Genomic DNA, 8,568 nt, shown 5'->3' with positions numbered 1-8,568 from the left:
CTAACCGGTGTATTACTGTATACAGTGTATTAGTCCTCACTTGGCACTAATCCCACCTGTTTACAGGCTTTATGTTACCAGTCTGCTGTGACGAGCCTGGACACAAACTGCAGCACGTCATGTGTTTAAATGAGCTGCCTGCTCAGTGGGAGGGATTGTCTTCCAAGCTCAGGGTGCCTCTGCAGTAAACTGCAGCTGGCGGTGACACTGACTCACCCAGGTGGTTTCATCAGTTTGTGCGTACGAGCGATGGACACTGTCCATCCCCAACTGACGAAATGTAGTTCATCATTGAGTAGTTTAAAAAGTCTAGATTTAGAGTACGCATTGTGAAGATCTGACCCTGTTACCCTCATAAACTACTACTACTATTACTACTCTCTCTCTCTCTCTCACTCTCTCTCCTTCATCCTCTCTGTCCTGTCTCCCTCTTCTTCTCCTCCTATACCCGGCCGACTAGCAGCAGGACTGGTTCCTCCTTAAGTTGACGGGTCCTGCTCAAGGTTTCTTCCTCTAAAGGGAGTGTTTCCTTGCCACAGTGCTCTTCAGGGGGTTCAGGCTCTGGGTCTCACGCTCTGAGTTTCTGTGAAGCGCTTTGAGACAATTTCTGATTGTAAAATGTGCTATATGAATAAAACTGAATTGAATTGAATTAAACAGGTTTCTGCAGATTTTCATCTGGCAGTTTTTTTCCAGCACTACTGGAGCATTTGTAAATTTGCTCTCTCTGATTTTCCCCCACCTTTATCCAACAGCAAATTGATCCTCTTATATTTTCTGTAACATTGTCATCAAGTAGCATGCTGAAACACTAAACTAAGCTGGTCAACATAGTAAACATGAAAGCCTCTCTGCATCATATCAGCAAAAAGCAAACCTCACATAAACCTAACTCAATCTTCAACTTCGGCTTTTATTTTAACAGGAGGATCTGAAGACAACATGGTGGACAGGTGTAATCCTAAGACTCACATTAAGACCCACAAAGAGGTCCATTCAGCTTCATATGAGGACAACAATGTTCAGAGGGGAGTGTGATTTCAGGGATGGAGGTTTGTGGTCAAGCTCCATCATACATATCAGTTCTTTGGTTCATGGTGAAGCACCTCTAAACCGACATCAACCAATCAGCCAACAAACTGTGCTCAGCAGTCCGAGCTCTACAACAGCTCGTCTGTTGTCCTTTATTGAGCCTTAGCCATCAATGAGCCTGTTCGTCACCTCTTTTGCTTCCTCGGGGTTTAAGCCAAAAAATTTCAACCTTAGAAGGGAATGGTTTACTTTGTAACATGTGTTTAATGTTAGGAATCTGTGTGTTTGAGATTATCTTTACCTAACTCAAACCTCGGAGTAAAAATCCACCACCTTGCATGGACATTTTTTGCTCTGGCTTTTGCAGCTGCATTGGTCCCATGATGGGATGCAACAGGAAATACAATGACGCATTTTTGTTGGAGAACCAAAACATAATAGTGTCAGATATCAGGGAGTATGTCCATATGTTCCATAAGCATGGATGTAACCCTGTGTCATACTCAGCAAAATATTATTGACCAAATGTGGCATTGTTGTTGTTGAGAATGTATTTTCCTGCTTTTTACACATCAGATTTGAAGACAGAATGATGCTGACGGTTGCCATGGTGGTAACATGGTAGCACGCTAATGTGAGGATTCAAACAGCTTCACAGGTATTTATTAAGGGGGGTTTGTTAAACATTAAACAAGCATTTCTGATTAGATGTACTCAGCCTTTTATTGTTTCTAATATTTTTAAAATTATTTTCTAAAATATGCACAATAAAATGGAATCATCCATTTGAAACAAGGGGAGGAAAATTGATTTAACAAAAATGTCTGACTAAATGGCAGATATTTGTGAGTATATTGCTGACTTCACTGCATAACTGAGAAAGCACATCAGCTAACAGGTCTTATGTAAGTTATTGCAGAAGTGAGTTGTCAGTGTGTGAGTAAAGGTTGTGTCACTGGGACACTCCCCTCTGCAGCATGTGTCTGAGCTGCAGTCACACCCTGAACGGCAAGGTGACACAACACAGCAGGCACGGCTCTCTGCTGGGCCCGCGAAGCCAGTGGTGGGGTCTGATGATCGGAGCTTCTTATTTAAATATATATAAAATATATTTAAATTATAGAAACAACATACTACATACTTTCAGATATGTGTAATTAAAAAAAATTTGTTTTTGTGAAACAAAAAAAAAATGTTTTTTTGTTTCGCAGTTAATGTTTAATGAGTTGAATGTGCTGAGGCCTCTGGCAGAGTGACTCCAACTTTTAAATAGACAGGTTAGTTAGCTTTTAGCAAGACTCCATGCTACTTTTCTCTTTCTGCTGTCTTATTTCTTAAAACAGTAAGAAAATAAATAAATAAATAAATACATTTATGAAATATTATCAAGCCTGACATGTAATTATTTTAAAAATGTGAGAATATATGTTTTTATAGTGATCCAGTCACTGTAAACATCTATAGTGTCGGAGAAATGTCTGATTAACTTTCTGTGTTTTAGTTGATTATCCACATGGTTGTGGAGGAGCTGCCATGAGTGTTGGTGTGCATGTGATCATTGCTGCCATGTGCTGCTTTGTTTCAGCCCTCCTCAGGTGAGTCTGATCCGTCTGACCGAATAACTGCATTCATTAAGTTTTTCCTCTCAAACAGGTTGTTATAGCAGAAATCCGCTGCTGTGAGTCCACAGTATAACCTGCTGATGGGTGTGTTCTGTGCTCCAGCTTCAGAGGAATGTCAGGCGTGGCTGTCAGCGTTGCCTAACACGAAGCAGCTCGGCGTTCAGTCTGACACCTATAGCAACCAGCGGCTGTTTGAGCAACAGTTGTACAGGTGTACTGTGCTGGGACTGTTCTGACTGTGAAGTCATCATGACAACCTCATGTATTGAAAGGATATTTTCTCTGTGTTGACTGTAACCAAAGTTAGAGATTTATGTGTTTAGATATTACAGCAAACCCCCTCCACATACTGCTGTTATTATTACTTCACTTTTAAACACACTTCAGATTGGAGGTCAGTATCCACTGTCAATTGTCCTGGGTGCTGTTGACTCCAGAACAATTGACCTTACTAGTATTAATGAAGCCAGTTGTCCTGCAGTCACCACAGCTGAGAGAATAAAACGTATAATTAGTTTGATCAAACTCTTGTTATTCACCCTCTTTCTTCTTATTATTTTTTATTCTTCCATAACTTTTGGCGACCTATTGCAGCCGTTCAACTATCAAAATGTTCATCTCACAGAGGACATTCCGGGTCAACTTCAAGTTTTTTTCAAAAAATTATAGTTTTTCAAATATTAAGCAATTTCGCTGTCTATCTGCCAAATGTATCTCCTCCTACAAATTTCAAACTCAGACTCCATTTTAGTCTTGATATTCTCATTAGATGCTGCTCTGTCAAACTTGTATTCAGAATTTTCTAATTCCGAATCGTTTCCGAATTGCTGGAGAATCAGAGCAATTCAGATCAATCCTTCACATCAGCATTCAAAGCAATGCTTCAGCTGCAGCAATCAAACTTGCATTTTCTTCAGGAAATGCCCTTTTCCCTGAAAAGTATTAAAAGGTTAAACATAGATAGATAGATAGATAGATAGATAGATAGATAGATAGATAGATAGATAGATAGATAGATAGATAGATAGATAGATAGATAGATAGATAGATAGATGACGAAGTCAGTGATATCAGAGGGCAGGGAAAACATTCAAACCCAAAGTGCTGCAGGGCAGAAAGCATTCTTGAAATAGTTGTACCATGATGAGAAACGGATGTTCTAGATTTCCAAAAATGGTGTCAGAGTCAGAGAGAGGGGGGGGGGGTGTTCACATGCTTCCTAAAACTTTCTCCTCACTATTTTTCCCCCTCGTCCACTTCACGCTCCCTCTCCTCTCATACCAAGCCGGCAGGTATAAGGTGGCAACCACGCTGCGTGCGTCAGCTGCGTATCCTGCGCGCTCATTACGCACAGACTCCGGTGTGAGGCAGGTGTAGTCCTGGACCCACCCACAAGCCAAACTCTTGTCAGGCAGAAGTTGCCCTCTGTCAGTCGGCAGCAGAGCACCTCGGAGGGGGGAAACATTAGCAGGTAAGAGGCTGATGATTTACAAGGAACACTTGTTGGATATTAACCAGGCGGCTGCGGCTGCTGTCACGGCGTTTTCCGCCTCACAAATACAGCGCGACACTTCCACTGGAGCTGGAGCTTAGAAAAATGATTGTAAGAAGGACAGGACAGAGGTTGAACAGGTATCTATCTATTTATCTCTGCGTTCAAATTAAGCTTAGCTAAACGTCTGTCTTTCTACAGCCCCATGAGTCCCTGAGCTGAGGTTTGAATGTGCAGACAGTTAAACTTGATAAAGGCACTGTGAATGACAGAAGGTCCCATAGACCCATTGAATCAAGATCCATCTGATGATTGAAATGTGATTAGATTTAGTAGTAGGAACTGTGTGTTACATCACAAACCATGAGTTTAGATCATATCACTGTTCCTAACCTCTGTAACCCTGCCTGTCCTAAGTGAACTGTATGTGGATGAGTCAGTGACATGCCTGGGTGAGCGTGCACAGTGAGTTCCACTGCAGAGCACTCCTCTCTGATGGATATGACGATAACAATAAACCTGAACTTGAAACTCAGCACTTGTGTGATGAATTGGAAGAAAAGTACACACATTCAGTGTACTTGAGTATTAGTTATTAACAAATTAAACCTTTTACTGTGGAAACCCCTCCCACTTCACTGTGGAAGAATCTGACTGACCTGCACACATTCTGACCCTTTAAAGCCAGCCGACACCTTCTGGAAAGTCCTTTTATTTCCAACCAGAGTCTAAACTGTTACGCCCGTTGTTTTGGACGTACACAGCCATGCCACATGCATGAAATGTGTGTCCATTAGCATATTGTGTGCAGTTCTACTTACATATATTTAGTGTGCGTTGTATACATGTGTGCAAAACCAAGCAAGACAATGAAAGCTGTATTGAACGCTGATAAAATCCACAGATTGGTGTTTTTCTGAAGTACAGTCAGAGGGCGAGCCTGCTGTACTCTGCTCTCTGATAAGATGTTATCTTTATTTCAGCAGGGTGGAGTGCGCTGATCACCGGCTCCACATGCAGCCGCCTCATTACTTAATGATGACCATAATATAAATAACAATACCTAACCGGTTTATACACTGGGCCTCCTAATCCTGCAAGGCTAAGACCCTTTCTGTGAGGCAAGCCAGGCAGATTTTTCTGCAGATGAAGAAATTAGCAACCAAGAGGTTAAAATCCTGTCTGATGTTCAGTATGTTGTGTTGTCTTTTTGCCATCCTGGCAGTGGACAGTTAGAAAATAGGCATAATATTAAATGTGCTTCATTGTTGGCTGTCTCTCCTATAGGCTACACTGTGATTGTCATGCTGTTGTGTTACTGTCTGCTTCAGATGTTGTGAATGATCACAGTTGTGTGTTAAACCTGCAGCCTCCCGCCCGTGTCTCCATGTGTGTACAACATTGTTGTGCGTTGTCTCCCTGACTTAAAAAGCTAACAGCCGTCAGTCATGCATGTTTAAGTGTTTTCCTGGCTGTGGAATGCTTTCAGCATCCCTGTCTGTCTTTATCTTTCATTCCATCTCTCTCTAAGCTAATTGCCTTTTATCTTACACATCATTATACATATCTTGTTATTTTATTTTTCCACAACTGACCAAACAACAAATCACTCCTCAATCATTTTCTTTACCTCTATTAATTATTTTATTTTTTTTTTACATCATTTCTCCTCTTTGTTTGAATTTCCTCAGTGAGGAACAGAGACAGACAGACATGGGTCATATCTTCCTTTCTATTTCTGTCTTCTTTTTCTCCTCCTTCACTTTTCCCTCAGTGACTTCCACCTCTTTTCTGTTTCTTCACACCACTCTTGGTTGCTTCAGTTTTTCCACATTTTTCCAAATTAAATCTGCATTTGTGGGAAGATGTCTCGCTGATTGACAACAGGACATCTGAAGAAAGACAACAATTTCAATCTGTTTATCTTCATCCTTCTCTCTCAGTCACACTGACACACCCTCTCTCTCTCTCCCTCCCTCCCTCCCTTTAATGGGACTACATTCGTTCCCTTTACTCCAGCACAGACGGTTAACCAACCAGACCAACGAGAAAACCCAACTGCTCTCTCTCTCTCTCTCTGCCCCCATCCCACTGATTCGTTTTCTTTCTCTCTCTTTCTCTCTGGGTCTCACACACACTTGCCAAAAAAAGAGTTCAGAAATAGAGGCATGTTAAAGCCCATTCACAGTTTCCCACCTTTTACTGACCCTAAGTGATAACTGTAATCCTGCCTGTATGGATGAGTTTCCCTCTCTGATAGCACTGTTAGCACCTGGGCTAGGGTTACGAAATAAACGCCTTTTTGCATACTTTTCTTTGAGAACAATGTGTGGGCAAACCTCTTTCCTTTCTGTCTTGTGTAAACCCCGTCCCTCACCAGAAAGGGATCGGAAATTCCTGTGAAACAATGAGTGTGCCTACCTGTGGTCCTACACAGAAAGTGCATGCCGAAGGTGTTGTGTTGGGTTTGTGATTATAGTTGCTGAAAGATGGGACAACCTCAACCTAACCAGGTAGTTTTAATCCCAAGTGAATGTATGTAAAAACGACTGGAGTGTCACTCATTTAAACCTCCTCCTCAACTTTACAGTTACTGCATCTTATCTATTATTAGAAGGTGTGTAGCTGTGTGTTCTCTGGCACAGGTGAAGATTGTGATGGTACCATGAGAGAACAGCTTCACGTGAGAGTGTGTGTGTGTGTGTGTGTGTGTTGGACTATCCTTGAAGGCTCACACCCTCATTCCTAACATACCTGCCACTTCAAACCTTTCCCATGATTCACGCTTGGGTTGCAGTTTGTGACATCATGTCATATTCAGTCTCGATCTGACGTTCGCCCAAACATAAAATGCCAGCTGAGTGTGTTTTGAGGTTTATTTTTTGTCTCTAGACTGCGTGGTGTCACTTAAGTCTGCTGTCATGATTGATGTGCCTTGAGCTCACTGTTCAGGATGTTGACTGACAGCAGAATAATGCTTACATTCTACTGCATAACATCCAGTCTGTAATGACACTCAGCCTCTTTAAGATGGACAGGTAAATAGTAGCTTAATCCCAGCATTGGCTGCAGTGTTTAACGCTAACAATTTAGCGCTCACTATTTTGTGTGGTGCTTTAACAGAGTAGCATGCAAAGTAATACACCTTAATGTATCACAAGCTTCCAGCATTTATCCTTACATGCCAGGTGTTGTTGATGCAGGACACATCTGCAAATTTTGACCTGACCCTTATGGATGTGTTGATGGAGCAGTAGAGCGTACACAGTATAGTGAGTAATAAGCGTCACAGAGAGAGCCTTTTTTTAAAGGTTTGTGAGAAGATTCGCCGCCCGTTCATAAATTCCATTGTGTTAATGATTGATGGTCCCCAGATGCCACTCTTGGGTGTTCCTCATACCAGACAACATGGCATTTTTTTGGATAATAGAAATGAATGTAGCGCACAATGGTCGGCTTGTTGTAAACCTCGGCGCAGCAGAAGCTAAATACTTGTTTTATAGAAGCCTTCCAGTTGCTGGCATATGGCATGATCGAGGATGCTCTGCCCACCCCAACAGCCAAACTAATGCATGCATTTGCATCTTAACATTTGAATTTAAGTAAACATGTATGTTATTTGTGAGTTGTGCAAACAGCTAACTGTTTTTATACAGTCTGCTGCAAACATGAAAGGAGCAGCTTGAGGAAGGCTGACAGGAAACACAGACATACTTCTCTCTATTGAAAAAACATTCTGACAGACAGACAGACAACACCCTGAATATCTGTGACACATGCATAAGAGTTTACTGCAAAGTATGACAGTATACTTCTCTTTGTATTGTATTGTTGGAACTGACCTGTGCACAAATCTAATTCCCCAAATAATTTAATAGAGATGGCTTATGGCTTATGGCTGAATTTAAGCCACCATATACAACACAATGTTGCAGTTATGCTGTATGATCATATTGCCTGACTCTCAGTCGTGGGGCAGGTTGGGGGTGGTGGTGTTATATGCAACATGGTGGACTTTTACTCAGGAGTGTTGGGGTTTATGTCGCTCTAATGCTCTAATGTTTTGTTTTCACCTGCTGTTAGGTTCTATTCTCTAAAAAATACACAGCTTAGTCATTTAAAACATTGTAAGGGGTTAGATCATGTTAAAACACAGGACTGAAATATTGATCTTATGTTCTCCTGGTGAAGGCAGGATGTAGGATGCACCAATATCTGAGGACAGCACATCATTCTAGCCCTGCAAATGATACCTCCTTTGTGATGCTGGCTTTAATCTATATAGTGTGTGCTATTGCTCAATACAAATCAGTTTTTAATGGAGGTGGGAAGGGAGGACCTTGGTATGCGGTTATCTAATCTTTTGATCATTCCTTTTCCAGGGAGAAACACACCTTTCTCTTGCAAGAGCCCTCAATGCAC

The 8,568-nt window shown here is 41.6% G+C and overlaps 1 protein-coding gene across 3 annotated transcripts in view; it reads left to right on the top strand.

Moving 5' to 3' along the window:
• Positions 1–3,932: 3,932 nt before the first annotated feature.
• LOC114443915 (cingulin-like protein 1) overlaps positions 3,933–8,568 on the top strand; it is a 37,970-nt gene continuing 33,334 nt past the window's right edge. For 2 of the 3 annotated variants that reach the window (XM_028418292.1, XM_028418291.1), the window contains exon 1: positions 3,933–4,125. The gene's annotated coding sequence lies outside the window, so the exon portion shown is untranslated. The remainder of the gene's footprint in view (positions 4,126–8,568) is intronic. The other variant, XM_028418293.1, reaches the window with a different exon arrangement.

Source organism: Parambassis ranga, chromosome 12, assembly GCF_900634625.1.
Source record: "Parambassis ranga chromosome 12, fParRan2.1, whole genome shotgun sequence".
Classification (NCBI taxonomy): Eukaryota; Metazoa; Chordata; class Actinopteri; family Ambassidae; genus Parambassis; species Parambassis ranga.
The sequence above is the reverse complement of the archived record's forward strand: the minus strand, read 5'-3'. Positions and strand labels throughout refer to the sequence as shown.